Below are 13,967 nucleotides of genomic sequence, written 5' to 3'. Positions count from 1 at the left end.
CACACACATGCACAGTCTCACACATGCACTCACACGTGCTCTAGCACAGTCACACACAGCATGCACGCACACATACACTCACACACACATGCTCACACACTGTCTCAATCACATGCATGTACACACACTCTCACATCCACGCACACACACAATCCATGCACTTACACATTATCACACTCACATATGCACACTGTCTCACACACTCATACACTATCTCACACAATCACGTGTGTGCACACATACTCTCACACATCCTCACACACGCGCATGCACTTACACGTGCTCTCACACTCACATGTGCACACTCACACTTTCTCACAATCTCACAATCACATGCATGTGCACACATACTCACATATGCATGCACTCACACACATGCACACACACGCATGCACTTATACATGTCCTCACACATGCTCACATATGCACACTGACACACAATCTCAATCACATGCATGTGCATACATACTCTCAAACACACTCATACATGCATATACTCACACGCACACACACGCACATGCATGCACTTACACATGCTCACACACATTTGCACACACTCACACACTCCGTGTCTCTCACACACACACACACACACACTGCACCTGGAGTGATCTCAAAACAGAGTATATGGCCAAAGTCTACAATACTACCTGCTCTTTTATAGAAAAAGTTTTTCATACCCCCGGTCTAGTTGGAAAGACAGACATCAGACGAACATACAAATAAATGCACAGTTATGAAGCGCATGCCACGTTATGAAAAGGAAGCAACACACACAGGCGTGGGAGAGAATGGCTGGGGCTACAGCCAAGCAGAGGCTGTGTCAGGTTGGCGGTCAGGAAAGGCTCTCGGGCAGCGAAGTGTGTTCTGGAATCTGCAGAAGCAGGAGGCTGTAGCCACATGCAGGGTGTGGCCAGGTGTGAGGACAAGCAGTCCAGGTGGATAGGAGAGCAGGTGCACAAAGTCAGAGACTTTGTGGAAGTTTTTCAATCATTGTAGCTGGATCCATTGAGAGGAGATGGAAACCGAAAGATGTAGAGATGAGTGGGGTGAGAGTACATTTGCCTTATATACTTCCTGATACAATTCTAAGAGCAATTGGAGATTGTTAAGCACCAGAATAATATGATCAGATTTAAATTATTAGAAAGATAACTGACCACCACCCATTTCACTTTCCTCACTCCTGGCAGTATTGTGCCTGAGTTTGAGTATCCACCCCTTTCCACACACCGAGGGATATTACGACAAATCTAAGCTATTCTACTGAAAACTATGATTTTGTGCGTGTGTGTGTGTGTGTGTGTGTGTGTAGAGATGGGAACTTGCTATGTTGCCCAGGCTGCTCTCAAACTCCTGGTCTCAAGTGACCCTCCCACTTCAGCCTCCTGAGTATCTGGGACTACAGGCGTGAGCCACCACACTCAGCTAAATTTTTAAAATTATTTTTTGTGGAGACAGGGTCTTGCTACATTACCCAGGCTTGCTTGGAACTTCTGGACTCAAGTAATCCTGCACTTGTACATGTTGGCCTCCTAAAGTGTTGGGAGTCCAGGCATGATCCACCACACCCAGCCTGAAAACTATGATTGATTTGAGGGGTCAGAGAAGCCAACTATGGCCTGAGTTGGCCCATCAGAGCGAAGGAAGTTATTCACATTCCATGCCAGAAAAACAGCACAGAATGTGAACAATTTCTCTTCTCTCCATCCCTGTTTCTATTTTTATCTCCTCTCATTATGCATGAAAAAGAATGCTGTCCTGGTTACCACCGGCAGCCATATCGAAGGACACAGGGTGGTAGAGGGAGACAGAACGAAGGTGGGGCTCAGATGGCGTTACTGAGCTACTGAATCCACCAACTCTGAAGTCTGAACATATTCTATAGAATTACAAGGGGCCCTGAATAGCCAAAATGGTATTGAAAAAGAAGAAAACGCTGAAAGACTAATATTTCCCAATCTCAAAACTGTAGTACACAGCTACAGTAATCAAAACAGTGTGGCTATTGGCATATACATAGACAAATAGACCAAGGAAATTGAAATGATCAAAACAGATGTTAGGCAGGATGCGGAGAAAAGAGAACATTTATACACTGTTTGTGAGAAGGTAAATTAGTACAACGTCTATGGAAAATAGTTTGGCGATTCCTCAAAGAACTAAAAATAGAATTACCATTAGATCCAGCAGTCCCACTACAGGGTATCTACCCACAGGAAAAGACATCAATATACCAAAAATATACCTGTCCTTATATGTTTATTGCAGCACTATTCACAATAACCAAGATATGGAATCAACCTAAGTGTCCATCAGTGAAGGATTAGATAAAGAAACTGTGGTATATATACACAATGGAATACTACACAACCATAAAAAGAAGGAAATCATGTCTTTTGCAGCAACATAGATAGACTGGGAAGCCATTATATTAAACGAAACAGCTCAGACACTGAAACTCAAATACCACATGTTCTTACTTATAAATGGGAGCAAAACAATGTGTACCCATGGACATATAGTATGCAATAATGGACATCAGAGACTTGAAAGAATGGGAGAGTAGGAGGGATGAGGGATAGAAATGACTTAATGCGTACTATATATATTATTCAGGTGATGGTTATATTAAAAGTCCAGACTTCACCACTACGTAAAACTGCCCTTGTACAAAACTGCCCTTATACCCCTTGAATTTATACAAATAAAAATAATAATAAGCCCACACATCTATGAACTGATATTCAACAAGGTGCCAACCCCACTGAATGGGGAAAGAACAGCTTCTTCAATAAATGATCCTGGGGCAACTGGATAGCCACATGCCAAAGCACGAAACTGGATCCCCAGCTCCCATGAAACACAAAAAATTAACTTAAAATGGGTCGACCTAAATATAAGACCTTAGACTGTAGAAATCTTAGAATAAAGCACAGGGGTAAATTTTCAAGACCTGGAAGTTGGCAATGGATTGGCAACAAAAGACAAAAACTAAATTGGGCTTACCAAAATTAAAAACTTTTGCGCATCAAAGGACATTTTCAAGAAAGTGAAAAGTCACCCTACAGAATGCAGGCACATATTTGCAAATAATCTATCTGATGATGGTCTAATATCCATAACATATAAGGAACTCTCACACTTTAACATAAAAGAAACAACCCAATTTTCAAATGGGCAAAGTACTTGAATAGACATTTTCTCCAAAACATGCTCAACATTATCAGTCAGCAAGGAAACACAAATACAAACCACAATGAGAACTCACTTTATATCTACTAGGATGGCTATAATCAAAAAGAGAAAAATAAATATGTTAGGGAAAATGTGGAGAAATTGGAACCCTTGTGTACTGCTGCACAAAGGTTGTAAAGAGATGTAAAATAATGCAGCTGCTGTGAAAAACAGTTTAGAGAGTCTTCAAAAAGTTCAACAGGATTACTATATGATGCAGCAGTTTTACTCCTAGGTATATACTCAAAAGAATATACTGAAACCAATACTTGCAGACCAATGTTTATAGCAGCATTATTCACAAAAGCCAGAAGGTGGTAACAACCCAAACGTCTGTCAATGGGCGAATGAATGAACAAATTGTGATCAAATCCATACAATGGAATATTACTCAGCCATAAAAAGGAATGAAGGGCTGATGCATGCTACAACATGAATAAGCCTTGACAACATTATGTTAAGTCAAACAATGCAGAAACAAAAGGTCACATTTTGTAAGAATCCATTGATATGAAATATCCAGATAGTTAAATCCATGGAGATGGAGAGCAGATTGGTGACTGCCAGGGACTGTTGGAAGGAGGGAATAGGGAGGGACTGTTTAAGGTACGGGGTTTTCTTTGAAAATGATGAATATGTTTTGGAATCTGATAAAAGTGGTAGTCGCAGAACATTGTAGATGTACTAAATGCCACCGAGCTGTACACTTTAAAATGTTTAATCTTGGCTGGGTGTGGTGGCTCACACCTGTAATCCCAGTACTTTGGGAGGCCAAGGCAGGTGAATCACTTTAGGTCAGGAGTTCAAGATCAGCCTGGCCAACATGGTGAAACCGCATCTCTACTAAAAGTACAAAAATTAGCTGTGTGTGGTGGTGCGCAACTGTAATCCCAGCTACTTGGGAGGCTGAGACAGGAGAATCGCTTGAACCCAGGAGGCATAGGTTGCAGTGAGCCGAGATCGTGCCACTGCACTCCAGCCTGGTCAACAGAGCAAGACTCCGTTTAAAAAAAAAAAAAAAAAAAAAAAGTTTAATCTTATGTTGAATACATCTTTGGAGAACAATGTCATGTGAATTTCACCTCAATTTTTAAAAATTATTGCTAGTGAATAGCAAGAGTTCACATTCACCCCAGGTCTTACCAATGGATGATGCCACCCCATCTTGCTGTTGGCCACGTATTTATCTATTTCAGTTGATCCTCCGACCACCCCGGTCCAAAGATGCCAAGTACATTCTAAGAACACAGTACATGATCATAGCACAGTCTAAGCATAGAGTCCACGGACACACTCTGTGTCACAACTTTGTGATAACAGCTGGAAATAAATAATGCAAAGGATCATGATAGTCGAGGTTGCCAGATAAATGATATATTTTTAAAAATCATTACGTGTTTATTAAACAAATGCCAAAACATATATATTTTCTGAGGGAGGGGTCAGGGTTGGGTAAAGCAGGGTAGAGGGGCAGGTAGAGAGGCAGAAGGGCCGAGGGCCAAGCAGGCATTTGCAACACTGTGCTGCCTTGCATCCTCAGACAAATGAGATGAAACACAGCATCATCCACTCTCCGTGGCTTCTACGATCAGGCCCAGAGCGAACTTCCTCACTCAGGATGAAGAAACGAGGTGCGTGGGAGGAGGACTGGAAAAGGGTACTAACTGGTAATAACTTGTAGGAACTCCTTATTCCCAAGGCATCTAAAGCCAACTAGTCAAGAGATGAAGAAAACTTACGTGTATTTGCACCCTGGAATCGAGGGCGCTAGAGGTCATGGATTCGAATGAAAGGAGCAGAAAGACTTGCAGCTGAAGACAAAGTTCAGCTGTTACGACTTTGCTAGAGATGAGCCCGATTTATCAACATCTAACGAAAGACAAATAGAGACGGCGCTTGAGCTATTTTTGTTGCGTCAGCAGCCATTTTTTGCATGATTTATGAAGGGATTTTGGCTTGAGGGTTTTTTCTAGTAGAGCTGTCTGTATAAAAGAGCTTTGTCCTCAAGGAAGTCATTAATCAAAATATTACTGGATATCTCTACTATTAAAAATGTCTCAGCTAACCACAAGAGCATGAATTCATCTCACAAGCTTGCCTCTGAATGCAGACTCCTAGGTGGCCTGGCGGGGTGGGGACAGGGAACACTCTTCAGCCATTCAGCCACACTGTTCATCCTCCCGTAGGCTGTCCACGCAGGCAGAACCTTCCCTGTCACCTCAGTTTCGCTGTTTCTGCTACTTACAATATGTCCTGCTTCCCCAGACGTCTCTAGGTTTCTGGGCATTGGGAGGAGTCTCCTGGTGTCTACTCAATGACCCCACCTTCCCCAGTTGATGCAAAAACACCTGATGTGTGTGATGGAGAATGTGCTCTGATGTCTTTCGACACTTGCTTGGAGAACAATTCACATGCTGGAAAGCAGAGGACTGCTAACAGAAAACCTAGCTCAACTCAGAACAAGTGACTGGGGCTGGGAAGATAACATGTGAGGTCCTTTGCTCCCTCCGCTCTTTCTCAGATGTGAGGGTTTGTCTGCCTGCCTTCTGCTGGGATGCCCCAGCTGTTAAGAGGCTCCTGCTTCCAGTAAGATTTCCACAGGAATACAATAGCCTGGGTTTCTGCTCCCTTCCTCAAATAATCTCATTAAGAGAATCTTTCCAATGTGGGCCGCATGGTCTACTCTAGACCATGATACCCTTAGAACCTTGGCAAGTCATACACATGTCCCCAGGAGTGAGGCTACTGCTGAGTGACCAGTAGAACCCCACTTCCAGTCAACGCAGACTCCCGCTGGGGTTCAGCAGGGATCCTCTAGGACAGGGCTCTGAAACTATGGCCTCAGGGCTGCATGCAGCCCACTGTCTGATTTCCATAAACAGTTTGGTCGGAGACAGTCATGCTCATTTGGTTACATACCATCTACCACTGTTTTTGTGCTACGATGCTGGAACCAAGAGGTGTTAGGTCACAACTGATAGACACCACGTGGCCTACAAAGCTGTAAATATTAACTATCTGGCCCTTTACAAAAAAAGCTTCCCAACCCTTGAGTAGGATAATAAATCTTTGGATCATGGGCATTTATTATTTAAGTTCATCCTTTTTCAGTCTTGCTGGAGAGAAGGAAGATTTAGCTTGGTAGACCAGATGCTGGTAAAATTAGCTCAGTTTTCTTATTCTCGAGAACTTTACTATCAGATCTATTATAAACACAATTCTAGAGACAGACTGACAAAAAGTACTTAAATGGCACCCTTTTACTACAAACTGCACCCCTCATTAAACTAACAGTTTACAGAACACCGAGCACTTAACTTACTCCAGCTTTTTCTGGCAGCTCTCTTTTCCTGCTGCATCAACTTGCCATGGTTTCACTGGCAGCCCCCACCCTTTCGCACACAATTTATTTAAAAAGTTGAGCTCAGACACATCCAATCTTTTTTCTGAGAAGGTTACTAACCTTGAGATGTGAGTGCTGCTCGCTCTAACGCTTCTTCCCATCTGTGTCTTGGTTAAGGGCTTTTATCATATCCTGTTTATCATCGTGTTTATCGCGGCCTCTTAGCCTCAACCCCCTCTTGGTCACTGCAAGCTCCCCGCTGCTCCCTCCCTTAATTAGCACTGCAGGAGCTGCAGGGAGCTTTCAGCCCACTCGGGAGCTGACTCTGCCTGTGCCCCTGAGCTCTTCTCTCTACCAGAACTTCTTCAGATAGCAACTGAAGTGAAGCACTAATATTTCATGAAGCGGGGTTTTTTGAAGACAGGTTTACCTGTTTCTGGAAGCAGCTTTACCATTGCAGCTACCCAGACTCATTTCAAACTGAGATAAAGTTCTGTCCGTCTTTTCCCCAAAGAATCTACAATTTGAAAGGACGCATTTCTCCTTTGTTCTAGCTCTTAATAGAAACTACACTCCCCACCGAAATCAGAGTTTGTTTCTTCGCCTTTTCTTCCCCGTTTTCTTTTTCTGCCAATCAAAGCACGTTAGATTCAGCTGTCTCTTTAAGTCAAGAAGCTTTCTTATCTCTGCCCATATCTAAGTATGTTTCCGTCTTACTTTCTAGATACTCTCTTTTTTTTTTTTCTTTGCCTCCCATTCTCCGACAGAAAAAGTACACAATTTGGTGTTTCCTGAGAACTAACCATGCATGTTTAGCTAGCTTTTTAGCAGCACCAGGCCATGGCAAAGTTAGTTTTATTGATTCCTTTGATTTATTAGGTTATGGAGGTTCCCTCCTGGTTAAACCACCATGAAGGATTGTGGCTGAGGCTTTAGTGTGTAAAATTCACAGAAAGACTAGGAAGGACCACATTTGACAGGTGAGAAGGCACTCATGGGGCTGCCCTACCCTGCACATTTAATTACACCTCACAGGTGCAGGACCGGTCTCTTCTGCTGGACCACTGCATGTCCAAAAGCAAGGGAGAAGAAAGTGCAATACTGCCTCTCATGACACATGTGTTCACTGAGCCTTATCGTGGGCCAAAGGCAGCCAGAGGTAGCCTTCTCAAACACCTGCCTGACTCTCGTCACTCCCTTCAGTGCCTCACTGTCCTCAAGAGAATATCCAAATGTCTTACCGACTTGCAAGGCCTGTGTCATTGATCGCTGCCATTTTCCCGGTGTTATGTCTTATAGTTCTTCTTATAATTCTTCTGCTCACCCCTAGTCTTTACTGCTCATCCACCTTACATTGTGTAATTTGAGGACAAAGCGCTGATGGGGCAGGGTGTTCTCACATGCAGTTTCCTCACCTTCTCTTATCCCTCTCCCATCCAGCAAGTCTCAGCTCAAATGTATCTTATAAGATACTCTCCCTGGGGCCTGCATCTGTCCAGTGAGTTTCCTGAGAACCCCAAATACGTCCTCACTGAAACACTTACCACATCCTATTGTTATGCCTATTCACCCTCTGCATTTTTTACTAGAGTCTTACAGGCACTTCCAGGCCCAGGTAAAATCTCATCCCTGCTCTATCACATCCTTGCACAGGGCCCTTGCCCACACCAGGTGCTCAATCAGCACTTGTAGAATGAGGACGAAGCCATGCAATCGCTTCCATCTGTATGGTTTCCATATTGTGGTCACAATCCCAATTCCATCTTGTTTCCAATCTGCCATCGTTGGGGCTGTTTTTTTGTTTTGTTTTGTTTTTTGCCTCAACTTTCGATTTTTCTCAAGGAAAAAGACAAAAACAGCCTTGACCCAAAACACCCACTGATTTTTGCAGGACAGACCCCAAGACAAGTTTTCTTTTGAGTCAAAACTCTTCTTCAAAATTATTCAATGGGCCCTGAAATGAACCTCACACATCATCTGAAACAGTCACCGTCTACCCACGTGGTTCACAATAGGGTGAATGCAAATCCTATCTATCATGACTGCTTATACCCTACAGGGAAATGGCTTGAAAGTATCTTTTAATCTTTTACTTACTCCCTGACTCACAAAATCCAGATCGCTAGAGGCTAGGGGGTTTTCCCAAATTACTTTTTCATGGTCACTCCCTAATTCAGTGTTCACAGGCAAATACACACACACACACACACACACACACACACAATCCTTTTCCTTCTTATCACCCACATCCCATAAATAAGCTACTGCTATTTTGTTTTTTATTTTTATTATTTAGCTATTGCTATTTTTAAGGGAAGCACAATGGAGATATGTTTTGTTGTTTTTCTGTAGAGGTCTATCCTCTCTGGTTGATTTAGCTTCTTCTTGGAGGCTCTCGAAATCTTGTAATAAATACAAAGAACCCAAGACTTAGCTTTGAATCATTTCCAGAGAAACATAAGCATCCCAAGATCTTGGCCCCAAGGATGCAACATTGTCCCTCCAACATGGAACTACAAAATTTTACTTGGCAAATAGGGGAACTGTTGAAACATCACATGATCGATAATAAATTACAAAACAAACAATAAAAATAACCTGAGACAAATGAAATTGCCCGATCCCTGCAGAGAACAGATGTCCTAAATGTTCTAACCAGCGGAACAAATGGGCTTAAAGAGGGAAAGTAGTGAGATAGAATGAAGATTACCACTCAGAGATGAACAGAGCCCTTTCTCCAACATTTTCTCATGACCCTTACAAAAGGCTTTTTGAACAATTTAAAGCAAAAGTACTCTTTAACCTTACCAGTTGTTGACAGAAGCAGGAAACAGCAGAAGCCATCACATCCCTAGTTTCAGCATCGCATCAGCTCCCTCCTTCCTCTTTTTTTCTAAGGTCACCAAGGCACTAACTCGCTGTTCTAACAAAGGGTAAGGAAAGAAAGAAGCAAGCATTTACCCTGCCTTTCCTGTACAATTTATAATTCAAGGTGACCCGAGTTTCTCTTTATAGAAAAATTCAGCTACTAAGTGGAAAAAACAATCATAGTTATTTTTCGTCACCATTTTGCAACCCCTATTAAAATAACAGATGGAGACAATTGTTAATAGATGCTAAAACCATGAGGTGGAAGGTTAATGGGGAACCTTGTAATGAAAGGTGCTGCTGATTGACAATACCTGAGCCCTCGGATCAACCATAATCTCGCTAAATATGGCACAGCCAGGCATGAGGGGGCTCCGGACAAGATGCAGCAGGAAGAAAGCAGGGCCACCTAGGAACTCCTCTTCCCTAAGTAGCTGAGCCTGAATGCAGCCAAGCCTCTAGAAGTAACCAGCAGTGCATAGAAAATACAGGCAATAGCTGGGCGCGGTGGTTCACACCTGTAATCCCAGCACTTTGGGAGACCGAGGCAGGCGGATCACTCTGGAGTCCGAGACCAGCCTAAGCCGACATGGTGAAACCCCATCTCTACTAAAACTACAAAAATTAGCCGGCTGTGGCGGTGCACGTCTGTAATCCCAGCTACTGGGAGGCTGAGGCACAAGAATCACTTGAACCTGGGAGGCAATGGTGGTAGTGAGCCAAGATCGCGCCACGGCACTCCAATCTGGGTGACAGAGCGAGACTCCATCTAAAAAAAGAAGAAAAGAACAAGAAAAAAAGAAAACACAGGCAATAAGACTGAGTTAAAAGACACTAAGAGACCACAAGGAAGCAACAAACTGAACATAGAAAGCAGAAGCTACTGCAGAACAAACATCTCAGTTTCCTCCAGCAGCAAAAGGCAATTATGATGAACACAACCAGTAAATGCCAAAAAGATACTTGACTTTTTTTTTTTTTTTGAGATGGAGTCTTGCTCTATTGCCCAGGCTGGAGTGCAGTGACACGATCTTGGCTCACTGCAACCTCCACTGCCTGGGTTCAAGTGATTTTCCTGCCTTAGCCTCCCAAGTAACTGGGATTACAGGCATGCACCAACACGCATGGCTAATTTTTGTAATTTTAGTAGAACAGGGTTTTGCCTTGTTGGCTAGGCTGGTCTTGAATTCCTGACCTCTGGTGATCCTCCTGCCTCGGCTTCCCAAAGTGCTCAAATGACAGGCATGAGCCACTGTGCCTGGCCAGATACTTGATAATTTTAAATATCCTTTCCCGGGAAAGACTCATAGCAATTTTGTAATTTCATCAGCATGATAAAGAAAATTTATGAGAAACTAACAGCAACCTTGATAGACACTAGAGAAATCTCAATTCAATTTTGAAATAAGACAAGAATGGTCACAATCACTGTCAATATTTAACATATTCCGGAGGTTTTAACTAAATGTAATAGATTTTAAAAAGGAATAGGAGCTGTAAACCTTGAACATTTTTTAAAATGTATGATTTGTAGGTGATCCACCTAGAGAACACGGTCAAATAAAATGGAAAAGACTTTAATAAGCTGCCTAGCAAAATAATTTTATAAGACTCAACTGCTTATTGTATATAATATCCAAAAGAACAGCAAAATTTACACATGCATATGTATATGCAGGCATAAATGTGTGCCCATGTGAATAGATTTGAATGTATCTCAAGAATTTATAGGATTTAAACAAAGAAAGTTGCTAATTTATCAAAGGAAATAAAAGAAGTCTTGAACACATGGAGGCATGTCCTATGCTCCTCTATGGCAAGACACAATGTTGAGAATGCATCCAAAATATTTTTTTTAGTTACCTGGAATTTTATACTCTTTTACATTATTAAGCAGGTCAGGCTATGAACGGCTATTCATGAGGCATTTATTGACAGCACTCTGTAAAAAGGTCTTCACTTAGTATACTGCAGAAATGTTATATGTTTGCACAATCAATCACTGAAGACCTTTTGCAACACACACATCCCCATAAAAGTAAGCAATGGATGAACTGCTGTGAAAAGTGCTCCCAGGAGCAGAAATCCACACCCTGGTTCTTACCTGGTTTTAGCATTGCCAAGGGCCCAGCAAACTTCACCTACGACTCCTTTGGCCACTGTTCTTTTCTTCCTCCACTGCTTTTAGTCCCCCTCTCTTGAGGGTCTCAAGGTTTCAAGGAAATAAGTACTTACACAAACATCTTAAGCACTCCAGACCTCAAGTATCAGGCCGGGGTACGTGCTAAGTTCTTCTTTGGGAATTTTTCTAAATGACACCAGGAAGCAGCAGCCAGCACAGCTATGTGGACAAACAGGACTTGCAGATACTGACTATCTCTTTCCCCCAGTTCCAGTCCCCTGACAAAGCTCATGCCTTTCTCCTCTGCATTCCACATCCCTTTCTGCTGCAACTATTTGATAACATTGCACACTGCATTATGGCTACTTAGTAAAGTGGGTGAGAGTTGCCATCCTGTAAGTAAAAGAGTGTGAGCTTTGCAGAGAGACTTGGGTTCAAATCCTGTTCCATGCCTGGCTAGCTGTGGGACCTCCAGTCCTCAGCGCACTGATGGCAGCGCAGATCCCGGCTAGGCCACGGCCGGTCACCCAGGAAGGCAGCCCCCACCTCATGTTACCCGTGGCCCAGGGGGCTCCACTCTTGTCGGGGTCCACTGAGGGCGTTTTAACACTCTCCGTGTTAAAAAGGTTGTTTTGCCTCCTGAACTCTCAATACTGCTGTGTCTCAGAGTATTTAAAGAAAATTTCATTTTCCAAAATGGCAGAAAACCCATATTGCTTAAATTAAGATCTATTCTTTCGAGAATGTTTTACTGAGAACATTTTCATCTGCAATTGGACAATGTAGCTTATATCTGAACTGCTTAGTTAGCATCTACAGAACAGTCACTGTCCCCAAAACCCACCACCTTAGCAATGTGCCTGAATGAGGGAGGGTCTCCAGTCTCAGCCACACCTTGGGCCGCCCCTCCCTGGAATATGAATCTGGTACGATGTTATCTAACGTGGTTAAGATCACATCTCTCAGGCTCCCTGAATCCAGTCCAATACACACCTTGTTGAATTTATTAACAACCTTGCATTTCACTCTCTAAGTGTCTTGATTTGGGTGACAAACTCTATGGTCACCCTAAGAGCCACGAACGGGGCTGTGGGTTTGAAGGAAACCCCTCGGTTCCAGGAAAACCAGGACAGTGAGTCATCCTTGATATAGCAGGGACCAGGACCCCCTGTGTCCAGCCCACCTTCCCTCATGGCCAGCTCGCTTGAGGGGCTGGGGTATGTCTTCTACCCAGGTCTCAGTTAGGATTGCCCTCAGCCATCAGAAAGCGTCTAACAATTCTGGCTATCAAAGGGGGCAGGGCCAGAGTCTCACCCTCCTCTTCCTAGGACATGTGGCCTATTTGAAAAGTTGCCTCCTTGTCCCCGAAGACTACACGGCTTCAGGAAGGGCAGGCTGCATCAGCCGGAAAAGGTCCTTCCATAGCCCTACCCCAGGCAAGGGCGTTTATTCACCCTTACCTGCGCCTGCTTGAGGTGGTCAACGGTGGTTCCGAAAACCAAACAGTGTGCTGAGGGAACCAGCTCTTTCATCCACTGGAGAGAGAAGACAGCTCATCTTATAAAATAAACAGATGCACCAATATACAAATAAATACTTTAAATTCTTTCTAACCTGCTGGCACACTCTACGTAAAGTTGTGCCCTTTGTCTTATGTTTGTGTTTTGTGTTCGTCTCTGGACCCTCCAACTTGAATATGTGTTCCTTGGTGTGAAGACTGCCTTGTTCACTGCTGTAGCAAACCGACCAAGTGTCTTTGTTTGCCTGGTACCAGGTAGTTTCTCAAGACTTTGACGTGCTGACTCCAGGACAGCCCCAGGCAAACCCAGACAGCTGATCAGCCTAGCTGCATCCCCAGTGCCAAGAGCAGTGCCCAGTAGATAGTAAGAGTTCACGGAACAATTGCTGCCTGGCTATGTGATCTTGACTGTTATCTTGCAGTTTTGTTCTTAGAATTTGAAGAGTGGGAAGGAAGTGCCAAAATGTCCATTAGGATCTTAATAAATACAAGTGCTAGCTCAAAGGGAGAGCCTAAAGCTTTCTCCCGCTGGGCCCTCACTCCATCCCAGAAGGAGATAGGATGCCATGGTTGACCAGATGCACCAGCCTGCCTCCTGCCAAGCAGCACCATCCTCTCTATGCTTTTTGCATCACTTCGCTTGGGCTCCCTGAAATCAGTCCAATATTCACCTTGTTGTATTGATTACCAAGCTTGCATTTTCATTTTCAAAAGTGTCTTGATTTGGATGACAAATTCCATGGCCACCCTAAGAGTCCTGTATCAAGGGGCTGGAAGACTGGATGCTGCACCTGCCAGAATCCCTGGCAGCCAGATTCCAAATGAGATCCTGTCAACCAAAGGCACTTGCATGAGGTCTGGAAATCAGAAGAGAAGTA

General features: G+C 43.5%; 1 protein-coding gene across 9 annotated transcripts in view; it reads right to left on the bottom strand.

The window, feature by feature from the left end:
* The window catches only part of CD226 (CD226 molecule), a 128,947-nt gene extending 117,212 nt beyond the window's left edge, over positions 1 to 11,735 (bottom strand). For 4 of the 9 annotated variants that reach the window (XM_023224187.1, XM_023224186.1, XM_023224180.1 and 1 more), the window contains exon 1: positions 6,701 to 7,202. The gene's annotated coding sequence lies outside the window, so the exon portion shown is untranslated. Of the gene's footprint in view, positions 1 to 4,380; positions 4,402 to 4,976; positions 5,107 to 6,559; positions 6,612 to 6,700; positions 7,203 to 11,552 lie in introns of those variants that run through there. The other 5 variants (XM_023224181.1, XM_023224182.1, XM_023224184.1 and 2 more) reach the window with 5 other exon arrangements.
* Between the last annotated feature and the right edge of the window lie 2,232 nt (positions 11,736 to 13,967).

This window comes from Piliocolobus tephrosceles, chromosome 18 (assembly GCF_002776525.5).
Source record: "Piliocolobus tephrosceles isolate RC106 chromosome 18, ASM277652v3, whole genome shotgun sequence".
NCBI classification, from domain to species: Eukaryota; Metazoa; Chordata; class Mammalia; order Primates; family Cercopithecidae; genus Piliocolobus; species Piliocolobus tephrosceles.
The sequence above is the reverse complement of the archived record's forward strand: the minus strand, read 5'-3'. Positions and strand labels throughout refer to the sequence as shown.